Source organism: Sylvia atricapilla, chromosome 24, assembly GCF_009819655.1.
Source record: "Sylvia atricapilla isolate bSylAtr1 chromosome 24, bSylAtr1.pri, whole genome shotgun sequence".
NCBI lineage: Eukaryota > Metazoa > Chordata > Aves > Passeriformes > Sylviidae > Sylvia > Sylvia atricapilla.
This window is the reverse complement of record NC_089163.1, coordinates 5756481-5769061: the sequence shown is the minus strand read 5'-3', so window position 1 is coordinate 5769061 and position 12581 is coordinate 5756481.

Sequence of the window (12581 nt, the reverse complement as noted above, 5' to 3'; positions counted from 1 at the left end):
CGAGCACCATTCCCCTGGCAGGAGCCACCAGGAGGTGGTGGGAGCATCAGCCCTGTGTCCAGGCTGTGGGTGCTGCTGGGCTGGGACTTCTCCCCACATTTTGAGGTGAAAATCCTCGTTCTTGCTGTGGGTGCACCCAAAGGAGGGGATGGCTTGGGGCCTGTGGGTGCCAAAGTTGGGGGCAGCACCCATGTCCTGGATGGAGGACGGAGAGGACCTGCACCAATGGGGCATAAAGCAGCCCCAAATGGGTGAGGGTGTCCCTAAGCACAGCTCCTGACACCCAGCAGAGCCCCAGGTAGACACCTCGAAAGTGACCCCAAATTCCCCAGATACCCTCAGCTCCTGGTGGTGCTGGACCAGGATCAGCCCCAGGCTGGGCTCAGGGGGCAGGCGCCTGGAATCCAGCTGGGATACAGCCCTAGGAGGGCTGGGAATGGGACAGGGATGTCCTCACCCCCAGAGGGACTGGGGGACCTGCACCTCTCCACAGGCCAGCACCACACAGCTGCCCAGCTTTGGGGGGGAAAAGATTAAAAACATAAAAATAAAACTGTTAATAACCCACTGGTGTTCCTTGGTCACACAGCACCAGGCCGCTAAATGGAATCCCTGGGGGAGCCACGGGATCCCAGACGGAGGCAAATTCCCAGGAGGGAATGAACCAGGGAATGAAACAGTGCCTCTGAAATTCCCATGGCTCCAGGCTCTGTGTCCCTCCCAGGGGGACGGGGGGACATCCCTGGTGTCCCCCGGGAGCACAGGGTGACATCCCTGGTGTCCCCCAGGAGCACAGGGTGACCACAGGCAGTGGCAGAGCTGGGAGCTGGAGGGGACTGAGGCACAGCCAGGGTGGGCACAGGGACCCCCAGCCCCTGGGGACTCCCACGCCTGGTCCCAACCCAGCATCATCCCCAGGATGTCCCCAGGATGTCCCCACCCAAGCCGGGCTGTGGCACCCACGGCCCCGGGGCTGCCCATCGGTGGTCATGGGATGCCACCACCCACCTACAAGTGTCACCCTGCGGTGCCATCCCCCAGGGTCACCTCCAGCCCCGGGCACCCTCAGCCCCCCGGCTGCTCTGTGACCCCCAGCTGCCCCACACGGCCACGGGGACTCGGTGCCAGCCCTGTGCCACCCCACGGCCGTCCCTGGCTGAGGGCCCAGCCCCGAGCCGAGGGAAAACGGTGCCAGGGGCTGCAGAAGAGGGCCGGGAAGGACGGAGCCGCCCGGGAGCCCCGGCAGTGCCCGGGGGAATTGGCGAGAGGCCGGGGACGGGCTGGGAGCCGTGACAGAGGAGGGGACAGCAGGGGACAGGAGCTGAGGGGGTCCCGCAGGCACAGATGGAGATGCCAGGTGTCCCCAGGGTGGGTGAGAGGGACGGGGCTGGCTCCTGAGCCAAAGCGGGGCAGGGAAAAGCAGAGAAAACACAAATCTGAGCCCGTAAAGGGTTTGGGCAAAGCTGCAGCCCCTGGGTCTGGCTGCTGCATCCGCGGGTGGGACCTGGGTCATTTCCCGGGGCTGGGGGACACAAATCACGGTGAGGGGACCCAGCCGGACCCCAGAGCCACGGCTGTCACCACTCCTGAGATCCTGTGGGCTGGAGAGGACGGGGAGAGAGCCCGGGAGGATGGGACCAGGGCTCTGAGTGTGACATTTGCAGGCAGTGGCTGAGCACCACCATCAATCCGAGCTGTTCCCACAATCAGAACACGGGCAGGGTTTCCCTGGGGCTCCCACGAGCTCAACCACCCCAGTCACCCTCCACTCCCGCTCTGAGCATTCCCAGTGCCCACCCGGAGCACCCTTCACTCATCCCAGGTACCCTCTGCTCCCAACCCCAACCACCCCAGTGACCCTCCACTCCCCAAACACTCTCCATTCCCACCCCAACCACCCAAGAACCCTCCAGGAGCATCCCTCATTCCCACCTGAGCCCCCTCCACTCCAACACTCCGGCCCCAGGCGCCCTCAGCTCCCACCCCGAGCTCCCTCCCATCCCCTGGGCCGTTTCCCACTCGGGGTTGGTACCGAGGAGCCCCGCTGTGCCCATGGGGAGTGGCACCGTTCCAGTGACATTCCCACAGCTCCCCGCAGCCCCAGTTCCCAAACCGGGACAGCCCCTGAGGCCTCCCCCGGCCCTTTGGCTTCCCAAATCCCGTCCCCCGAAGGTTCTGTATTTTCCTGCCCCAGGACGAGGCCAGAAGAGGCAAATCTGTGCTCCGGCTCCTCTCGGCTCCGGGGGCCACATTCCCGGTGTTCCCAGGACACACATCGGCTATCGATCCGGCCATGGGAAGAGACCAGAGTGTCCCGGCGCCCTAATTAGCCCTAATCAAGGTAATTAGCCTGAGAACGGAGCAGCAGGGCAGCCCCGAGCGTGGCTGTGTCCCGTGTGTGTGACAGCACAGCTGTGACCCTCAGAGACCCCCTGTGGGCAGGGAGGGGGGCCAGGGTGACAGGACACAGCCAGCCCCGGTGTCATTGTCACCGCCAGCCCCTGGGTGCCCGAGGACGCTCAGCACCACCTCTCCCAGCACCCCCAGGGCACAGGGCCCCTCTGCCAGGACAGGGCCAGGGGGTGGCACCGGGGTGGCAGCGCCTGTGACAAAGGTGGGCAATCTCCTTTGGGTGATTCCCTGCAGGCAGCTCCAACTCAGGGATCCCCTGGATTCACACCAACCCCACCCCGCCCTCCTCATCCCTGCCTCCCTCCCAGCTCCTGCTTCCCAACCCCCTGAACTGCCGGGATGTGCTGAGCCCTCTGCTCCCTGCAGGCTCCAGGAGCTGATCCCCGGTGGGGAACAGGGAACCACCACCCCAAGGCAGCTGGAAAAATCCCTGTTAAGTAATGTCACCCCATGGGACAGAGGGGACACATCCTGTCCCAGCGCTCCCACACAGCACTTGGGACATCCCAAGGATTTCCCCCCAGATCTCCTTCTGCCTCAGATGAGACCCAAAGGAGGGGGAATTTTCCCCCAAGCACATGGCAGCTGTTATTAATCTTATTAAAAAACCTCTCGGGGTTTAATGTCCTGTTTAAACACAGCCTGGGCTGCTCTCTGCCCACTTTGCCTTCCCAGTTTTCCAGCCCGTTACATCTGTATTTTGGAAATTGAAATAAATAGCTGCTTTCGACTGGGGAGAAGGACAAAATCAGTGCCAAGGGGGCCACTCTGAGCTGTTCCAAGCATCCCCCAGGATTTGGGAGGATTGTTCTCTCCCCACTCAACCTCCAGCACTTCATCAGTTCCAGCCAAACTGCCCCCAGCTGCGGTGGGGACAGAGATGTGCTGGGGCATTCCAGGGGGATGAGGGATGGGGTACAGCCCGGAGCAGCGGGATGAGGGGTGGGGAGGTTCCCACCGCCGGCACCCGGCTCATCCAGGCCCTGCAGTGACGGGCACACAGCCCCCGGCATCCCACCGCAGGCGCTGGACGGGCTGTTAAAGCATCCAGGCCCAGAGGGATTGGCGGGTTTTCCATCCCTGCCCCTTTCCCTAAGGATGGGACATCCCCAGGCGACGGCTGCAGCATCCCCAGGGCTCTCCGGCCCAGGGGAGGGGCGGTGCCAGCAGGATCCTGTTCCCACTGTGATGTGCACTGGGATTCAAAGCCCTGGGAGCGGCCCCCAGCATCCTGCCAAATTCCCAACACACCCCTGTGCCAACGTTTGTGGGGCCAGGGCTGGGAGCCCCGGGTCTGTATCCCAGAGGGGGATGTGGCTTCCCCTTTGGGAATTCAATTCCTCCACTGGGAATTTTGAGCCCCAATCCCTCCCTGCTCAATTTTTCAGCCCCTCCAGACCTTCCCTGGGCTTTCTCTCAGGAGGAAGTGAGCAGAGAGGAGCCAAGAGCTCTGCTGCAGAGGGAAAAGGTGGTGGGAGCCATCAGTGCCAGGGGCAGGGAGAGCATTCCCCAGGCTCGGAGCCTGCGGATCAATAACACCTTGAGGAGTTCACGAGATCGTCCAGCAGTGAGTTCCCTCAGCAAACCCAACCTCTCTGCTGGAATAATAACCCAGAGCACTCAGCACTCCCAAATGCTGCCACTGTGACCTGTGTGGGGATGTCCCCGTTGTCCTCAGCTTCCAAACATGGCCCCAAACCTGGGGCAAGCACTGGCCAAAGGCAGTGGGGAAAGGCCAACACACCCAGAGTTCATTTCTGGCTGTTGTTAATCACCTTCGGCAGAAAAAACACTTTTCTCCCCAAAACCCATTTGCTTTGTTTCATTTCTCCTGCATTAAGGGCTGTTGGAATCTCTTCCACCTCCCCGTCTTCAAGGGGAGATGGTTTGAAACTAAGAGGAGGGATTTGGATGGGAGATTGGGAACTGGGAATTGTTCCCTGGCAGGGTGGGCAGGGGCTGGGCTGGAATTGCCAGAGCAGCTGTGGCTGCCCCTGGATCCCTGGCAGTGCCCAAGGCCAGGCTGGACACTGGGACACTGGGAGCACCTGGGACAGTGGGAGGTGGGATGGGATGGATGGGATTTCAGGTCCTTTCCCACCCAAACCATGCCCGGGTTTTGTGAACTTCCCTCAGAGTAGCCACAGGCCCTGGGCCTCTCTAGAGGCTCTTTGCCACATCTGCCAGCCTCCGGATCCTCTTCCCAGCCCCCTCCCCCTGGCTTGGCCGTGGATTTGGGGGTGGGACACGCACCTGCCCCACGGGCTGGCTGGGATGACCTCCAGGGGCACTCTCCCATGCTCACCACCATCCCCTCATCCCACACCTTTTCTCCAGCCATGATTTTATTCCTTCTCTTCTTCCTGCCTAGTCCCAAAATGAGCATCATTGATTTTTCATAGCGCTAATTTTTTTTTTTTCCTAACAGAAGCCACCTGGGATTAAATCAAACTCCTTATCAGCATCCAGACACCGCTGGGGCCGCTCAGCCCCTTCCAGCAGCCAAACCTGTGAGCTCAAGACGAACCAAGAGGCAGGTTTGGCTGGGCAAGACTCATTTTCCCAGCTCTCCGTGAGCCCACCCGCTCACACCAGCCGTTCCTTCCCGGCCTCTGACAGCTCCGCTGTCGGCCCAGGCTGGTTTCAGTCTCATCCTCTTTATTTTCTCTACAACCCAGCCCTCTGAGACATTTATTTTCCAGTCCTCCTCGCTCCCAGCTCTGTTAAAACCGCCATGAATGATTTAGGGAGTTCTTCAGGCGGCCTCGTTAATCCTCCTGGGTGCACATTAGCTGGTCCTGCAAATTTAGACGTACGGCACTTTAATCGCGGTTTTAATTGCGAGCTGTGAGGTTCAGCCTTCCCAAACACACGTCGATAAACCTTTACAGCCCTGCCTGGAATGTGGATGTGCCGGGGGGTGCTCACCCGCACGGAGGTCCGGGCTGGCTGGTGCCTCTCCGCGGCCACCCACACCCTCTGTCCCCCCGGGGCGCTCACCCGGGGACCTGGCGGGGTTTTCCAGCCTTCTCAAACACAGTTCCCACCCTGCGGCCTGCTCTGGATCCTCATCCCTGGTCATCCTGGGGGATCCTCATGGCTCCACGCCGACACCTGTGACCCCAGAGAACCGCGGGTATCTCCACACCCACCGCACCGAGAGGGGCTTTGGGGGGGCTCGGGGAGGTGGGGGACTCCCCTCGCCATCCCCGCGCTCCTGCCAGCCCCCCATTTCCATGGCAACCATGCAAATGGGAGAGCTTTCCATAATCATTAGGGAGCGGAGCAGTACAAACAGTGGCGGCAGTAGATTACAAGCCCATTATGAACAGTCGCACCTTCTGAGCGCTGGTAATTACACCTAATTGTGCATTTAATTGTGTAATTGAAAACCTCCATCCCGAGTCGAGGCCGGGCTCCTTTCCCCCGTTCCGGGCGGGGGGATGCGGCCCCGGCCCCGCGCCCAGCGCCCCGAGCCCGGCGAGGACAAAAGATGCCGGCGGATGTCGGAGGAGGGTGGTTCCCAGCGGTGCTCCGGTGATGGCCACATCAAATCAGAGCAGGAAGGGAGGACGAGAGGGGACGGGAGCGCCTCGGAGCCCCCAGGGGTGCAGAGGGGTCCCGCTGTCACACAGGGATGTCACACAGGGATGTCGCACAGGGCTGGGGATGAAGGATCGTCCCCTCCCTTCGCCCATCCCTGGTTAGGCAGAACTGCTGAGCTCCTTCTCCAGGAGCCGGGGGTCACATTCCAGAGGCGCCCTGCGCAAACCCCGCGGCTCGGGAGAGGCTGGGATGGAGCCTCGGCCCCTCTCCCGTGCCCCAGCCCCGCAGGGGAGCGGGGACACCAGGGCGGGCTCGGCGTGGCCCTCATGGCACGGCACGGCACGGCATGTCCCCGCGTGTCAGCGCACGGCCCCGCACCGCACCCCGCCAGCCTGGCAGGCTCCTGCAGGCGGGAGGTGCCAACCCAGCTCTGCTTTTCCAGCCAATTAAAGGAGAAGGAGAGAAACAAAGAAGGAAAGGAGAGCCCGGTGGGAAGCGGCTCCCGGCTCTAGCAGCCGGAGGTGGGAGCACGGAGCATCGCTGTCCCCACCCTGCTGCGGGGCTGAGCGGCCACGGGAAGGGCCATGGGGATGGCCGGTTTGGGATGGGGAAGGAGCCAGCGCCAGGAAAATCGTCCTGCAGCAGCGGCTGAGAGCGGCCGCGGGGCGCGGAGCGGGGCCGAGACACATGTGACAGCAGCTGGACAGATCCGGCCTGACAGCTGCCGGCAGCGCATGTCCCAATATCCCGATAGCCCCGTGTCCTGATGTCCCGATGTCCCGATATCCCAATGTCCCGATATCTCGATATCCTGATATCCCAATGTCCCGATATCCCGATGTCCTGACATTCCAATATCCCGATATCCCAATGTCCCGATATCCCGATATCCCGATATCCTGACATCCCAATCTCCCAATATCCCGATATCCTGACATCTCAATATCCCGATGTCCCCATATCCCCATATCCCAATGTCCCGATGTCCTGTCTCACTGTCACCAGGGCTGGCACTGTCACCCCGGCGGCAGCACAGCTGTCCCGACACCACCAGGTGCAGAGTTATCAAATGCTGTGGCTTGTGGCTCCACAGCCCCGTGCCCGAGTGTCACCTCGGGTCCCTGCCCCACGCAGCCCCCTCAGAGCTCCCATTTCCCGTGAGGAGAGGGTGAATCCCACCACGGCAGCTCACAGGGGCGGGTTGGTGTCTCCCAGCTGGTGGGAAATCCAGCAAAACCCCGGAGTTTGGATTTTATCCCACCTCATTATCGCGAATATCTGCTGGTGGCCCCTCCCGAGGTGGGGCAGGGCTGGGGGGTGTTTGACAAGTGGATTTTTCCAGGGAAAAGCCATAAATGGAGGCAAAATCCGGCGCGTGCTGCTTGTCCCCAGGGCTGGAGTCACCCAGCGCTCGCAGAACGGCCCCGCCAGTGGTGAAGGAGCTTGGAGGAGGTTTGGGTGCTCCAAAGCAGCTCCCTGTGGTGTCACGGCCCAAAACCCAGTTCCCAAAGTGGTTCTGGGGTGGGCAGCGCCCTGCAGGGCCCCTCGGGGACTTTGTGCCCAAGGGGTGCCAGCTGCACCGGGGGGCCTGGAGCCTCCACTGATCCCCGGGGGACAAGGGAGCAGGTCATGGATACTGGGAAACCAGCTGGGATGGGAAAGGCGCCCAGGAGGTGACAGTGACACACAGGGAGCCACGGGAGGGTGACCATGGGGTGACAGTGACACACAGGGAGCCATGGGAAGGTGCCTGGTCTGGGCAGGGAGGACCAGCCAGAGACGGTGGCATCACCTCAGGATGTCACCACGCTGCTGTTTAAGGGACACCGAGGCCCAGGCTGTGCTCAGCAAAGCCCTGCCCTCCCTGGGCATCCCTGCTCACGGTCCTGCAGCCTTGGGCACGGCCTCCAGGCAGCCCCACACACAGCAGTGCAAGGCCAGCCCCCGTGGCTGGGCACACTGGGAGCACAGCTGTCCCCACCCTCAGGCCAGAGAGCCCAGGACAGGTGTCAGGGCCACCTGGGTGGGGGGACATGAGCCTCCCAGTGCCATCCCCATGTCAGGGGTAAAGCAGGGATGGGCTCGGGAATCATCCCCCATCCCTGTGGCTCCATCCCAGACCTCATCCCAGACCTGGTCCAGGTGCTGTGTCACCTCAGGTGGCCTTGGTCACCCCAGGGAACACCTGGGTGGCACTGCCACCTCCAGTCTCCTGGGGCTGGCTCAGCACTGGGCCATGGGTGGGCACCCAGACCCTCACCCTGGGATGAGGAGCTGAAGGTTGGGGACATCTCCCCAAGGCTGGGGGGTGGAAGCTGCTGCCTCCAAAACCAGGATAGAGTTTTGGAGAGCATTCCAAAGGATGAGCTGGTTCAGGGTGAGCCTGGAGTGGGAAAGGTCCCTGGTAGGGGCTGGAGCCTTTGGGGATTCCAACAGCCCCAGGACACACGGGGTGAGGGTGGAGGGGACAGCCTGACCCCAATCAGCCGCACAAAGCTCCTCTGAGTGTGAGCAGGAGCTTCTCCCCCAGCCCAGGAGCTCGCACCAGTTCAGCCTTCCCCTGAAATCACCAGATTAACATCTCTCTGATCTGGGATATCTCGGGGAATAATCACCAACGAACCTGCCTGGGAGCTGAGTGGTAAAAAGGAATGCGACCAAAAGCCAGGAAACTCCTGCACACCTGGAAAAGCCCCGCTGGATTCCTCCTGAATCAGGTGGGCGAAGCACCAAGTGAGAGCTGGGGACAGCTGGGGTCACAGAGGCCGTTCCTGCTGGGGCTGGGGGGATCCAGCCTGGGGATGATCCTGCTGTGCCTCTGCTGCCCAGGGCCGAGCGCTGGCTCCAAATCCTCCCCATCCCCCCGGCAGCGCCCCCCGCCAGAAGCGGGGACCCCTCCCCACCCGCCTCCGGAGGGATGAAGAATGAACAAGAGCCGGGAAGAAAGTGCCTGTCAGCAGGATGCCACCGTCATCTCCAGAGGGCTCTGGAGCCCGTTTCCATCGCTGCGTCCATCCATCCATCACCCCCCGTCCCCGGGGACACCAGGAGCTGACCCCACAGATTTCGGCAGTCGCTCCCTGCTCTCCTGGCCGTGACGAGCCCGGGACGAGCGCGGGGGCAAGTTGGAGGCTGCTGATTCTCCATTAACGCACCACCCTGCCGGGATAATTAATCGCAACCTCGGCGGCGCTGGTTTGAGCAGAAACCCCCCGGATCCCCCCCGCGCTCCCTCCGCCGGCTCCTCTGGCACAGCCTGATGAAGATTGATTCGCGGGCGGCGGCGAGCGCGGCACCGAATTGTCACGAAAGCCGACAAGCCCGTTAAAATCGACCCTCTCCTTTCTCCTTGTCGCCACATCCCGGGGTCCCCGCACCCACCGCGGGCAGGTGGGTCCCGCTCAGGAGCCGGAGAGTTTCCAAAGTGCTGGCAGCGGCTCCAAGTTTCCCTCTCGCCCCGGCTCAGGGGAGCAGCACCCCGAGACACATCCGAGGAGTGACCAGAATGGAAACCGCGGGCGGGAGTGAACTCGGAGGGGAGAGATTGCAGTTGGGAACAAAGCTCACACCTGCTGGAGACGCAACCTCGGGCACTGACAGCGCAGGGAAGGGGACCCCATCCACCTCCCCGGTTTAGCGCTGGCTTGAGGCAGGAGATGAGGGTGGCATTGCCTATCTTTTAGATCAGCATTTTTCCTTTTCTATGGTTTTTTTAGGGGTGATGGTGAGGCATCCCCGAGCTGGTCCCAACGCAAGGTCACCGCCGAGGCGGCGTGGGGAGCGGTGACGGGCAGCATCTCGCACAAAGCACCCCCGGCATGCCGATGAGCCTTACCAGCTGCAGGCAGCAGAATCCCACCAGCGTGCATCGCCCGTTGCATCTCCCCATGGCTCCCCAGCCGGATCCTCGGGGCTCCCTCACCGTGGCCTCGCTCCGCCGCCTCGCTCCAGCTCCTCACCAGCCGCCCCTTGGCCACCCGGGGAGCGTCACGGGGGGCTCCAGCACCATGTCCCGCTCTCCAGCCTCCGGCCAGCCCCGCCGGCTCAGCACAGCGGCGGGCTGGGCTCGGCGCGGGGCATCGCCCCCCTTCTCCCTCCGCCCCCCGCCCCGCTACAGCCCGCTCGGGCGGCGCGGGGGCCGCGGGGCCGCGCAGCCCTGGCCGCCCATTCCCGGCCCGGCCCGGCGCGGAGCCGCCCGCTCCGCTATTGTCTCCCGCACAGCCGCGCTCCGCGCCCCGGGCGGGCGGGGCCGGGCGGCGCGGCCGGAACAAGGCGGGACGCGGCAGCCGGCGGGGCGCGGCGGGCGGCGCGGCCGGGCGGGGCGGGGGGGGGGGCCGGGCACGCCGCGCAGCGCCGAGCCCTTAGCGGCCTCCGGGGGCGCGGACAGCGCGGCCCCTCCGCCGCACCGCGGTTCCCACCTGGCATTATCCTTATCTAGAATCATCGGCGTTTGTCTTTTAAATCTCAGATTTTTATTATTTTTTTCTTTTCCCCTCCGGTGCCAGGTGCGGCTGGGCGAGACCCTGGGGGAGGGCTGCGAGATGCTCCCCCGTATCACCCCCTCATCCCCCGCATCCCTCGGCCCTGCGGCCCTTGGGCGGCGCCTGGACCCGCAGCACGGGGACCTCGCCACCTCCCCTGGGGTGGCCATGCCAGCGCAGCAGCTGGGCTTGCGGGGAGGACAGATGGCCGAGGCCGGCGGGAGAGCCACACGTCCCTCCGCAGAGCCCCGCTCCGCAGAGCCCCGCTCGGCACACGCGGCTGGGGCGGGGGGCGAGCTCCGGCCGGGGGCAGGGTGCCTGGGCTGGGAGGTTGGTGCAGACAGGGCTGACACGGCCCCTCACCGCAACCCGCCCGCTCGCCTTTGTTCTGTTTTCACAGCACACCTTCGGGGACATCGCAGAGCGCGAGGAATCACCGGGATGCTGCTTTCCCAGCGCTTTAGAAACCTCTGGCTGAAATGCCGGCTGGCAGAAGCACTCGGAAACAGTTCGCTGCTTTTAATTTCTCTGATTGCTTAATCCTCAGCGCCGATGTTCAGAAGGAAGCCTCTCCTAAACCGGCCCCACACAGCCTTAGGTGTCCCAGCATCCATACGGCATCCGAGGGATGAAGCTGCGTTTGTGTGTGTGGTCCAAGCCCCATCCAAGCTTGCCAGGGCTCATCCCTGTGCGCTGCTGGGACCAGCCTGCAGCACCTTCCACACCTGGAGCTTCCCCTTCATCCTCCAGCGTGGGGATTTCTCTCCCCCTCGGGGCAGTTCCGTGCTCCCGGGAGCATTTGGGGAGGCTGCAGGACGGGGCTTGGCAGAGAGCACTTGGCTCGTGTGTGTTCAGGAACACACAGTGCAAAGACACAACGGGTTCCTCAGGGGAAGCTGCGGGAGCAGGAGCAGACTGAGACGTGGTGTTTGAAGCCACCTCTGTTTACCCACTCTGGCCTGGCTTGTGCCCTCCAGCAGCCCTGACCCGACAGGTCTGACCTGGCCGAGCTCTCCATCCCCAGGAGGAGGCAGACGGGATCCGCCGTGGGCTGGACTCCTCCCAGCTCTCCTGGCTCCAGGATCCCCAGGTTTTCACCTGGGAGAGGTCCCATCACCTTACCCCACCGTGTCCCAGGCTCGTGAGGGTTATCCAGCTACAGACACAATTCCAGGATTCAGCTTTCGGGCTCCTCTGGGATTTAAACACAGCAGAAACCCGGAGCAGAGGGATTTGGATCACCCCACAGGTCAAAACTGAAAAGGACCAAACCACCCACAGCATCTCCTTGGCCATGGCCAGGCAGATCTGCCCAGCTCAACCCTCCTGCAGCCCCCAGGAGCACCAGGGAAAGGTGAAATGCTCTGATGGAAAATCATAAATCCCCATCTGATGGTGCCGAGATCTCGCCTGGCTCCCGACCAGGTGGACTTTCGCAAAGAATCAATTTTAGATTAAAAAAAGGTCAATAAAGCTTGTCATGGAGCTTCCCTGGAAGGAGAGGAGACAACTTCATCTGGGAGAAGGTGGGAAATGAGCAGGGGCTTTGTCTTTGTTCCGCTCAGAACCTGCCACTCCACATCCCCCACCCCGGGGTTTATGTGCAATAAAAAACCCAGTGGCCAAAATCACGGAGAAAACATTGGGAGGAAAACAAAACCAAACCAAACCAAAACAAAACAAAAAACAAAAACAAAAACAAAACAAAACAAAAAAAGAGTCAGGAAATAAACTGGGAGGATGAGAAATGGGAGGGAGCCATTTGATCCCCATCTGTGCTCCCACCGACCCCTGTTGTGCCTCAGTTTCCCTCTGGTGGGGTCAGAGCCTCACCCCAAATCTCCTGTGGGATGGAGAGGGGAGAGGAACGTGCCCCCATCAAGGCTGAGGCCCCAGTTCTCTCTCACCCCACATCCCGTGGTGTGGCTGTCCATCCACATCCATCCAGAGATGTCCCCTGTCCCCCAGGGCCACCTGGCTCCGGCAGGGGCTGGGTCTGACCTGGCCCAGCTCTCCATCCCCAGGCCAGGAGGAGCCAGATGGGATCTCTTCCCCAGGTACACAAAATCCTCTCTTTCCACTCAGCCCGGGTGTTTTCAGTCAAAAACCATCTGTGTCTTTATGCCAGGAGAGCTCTTTCTG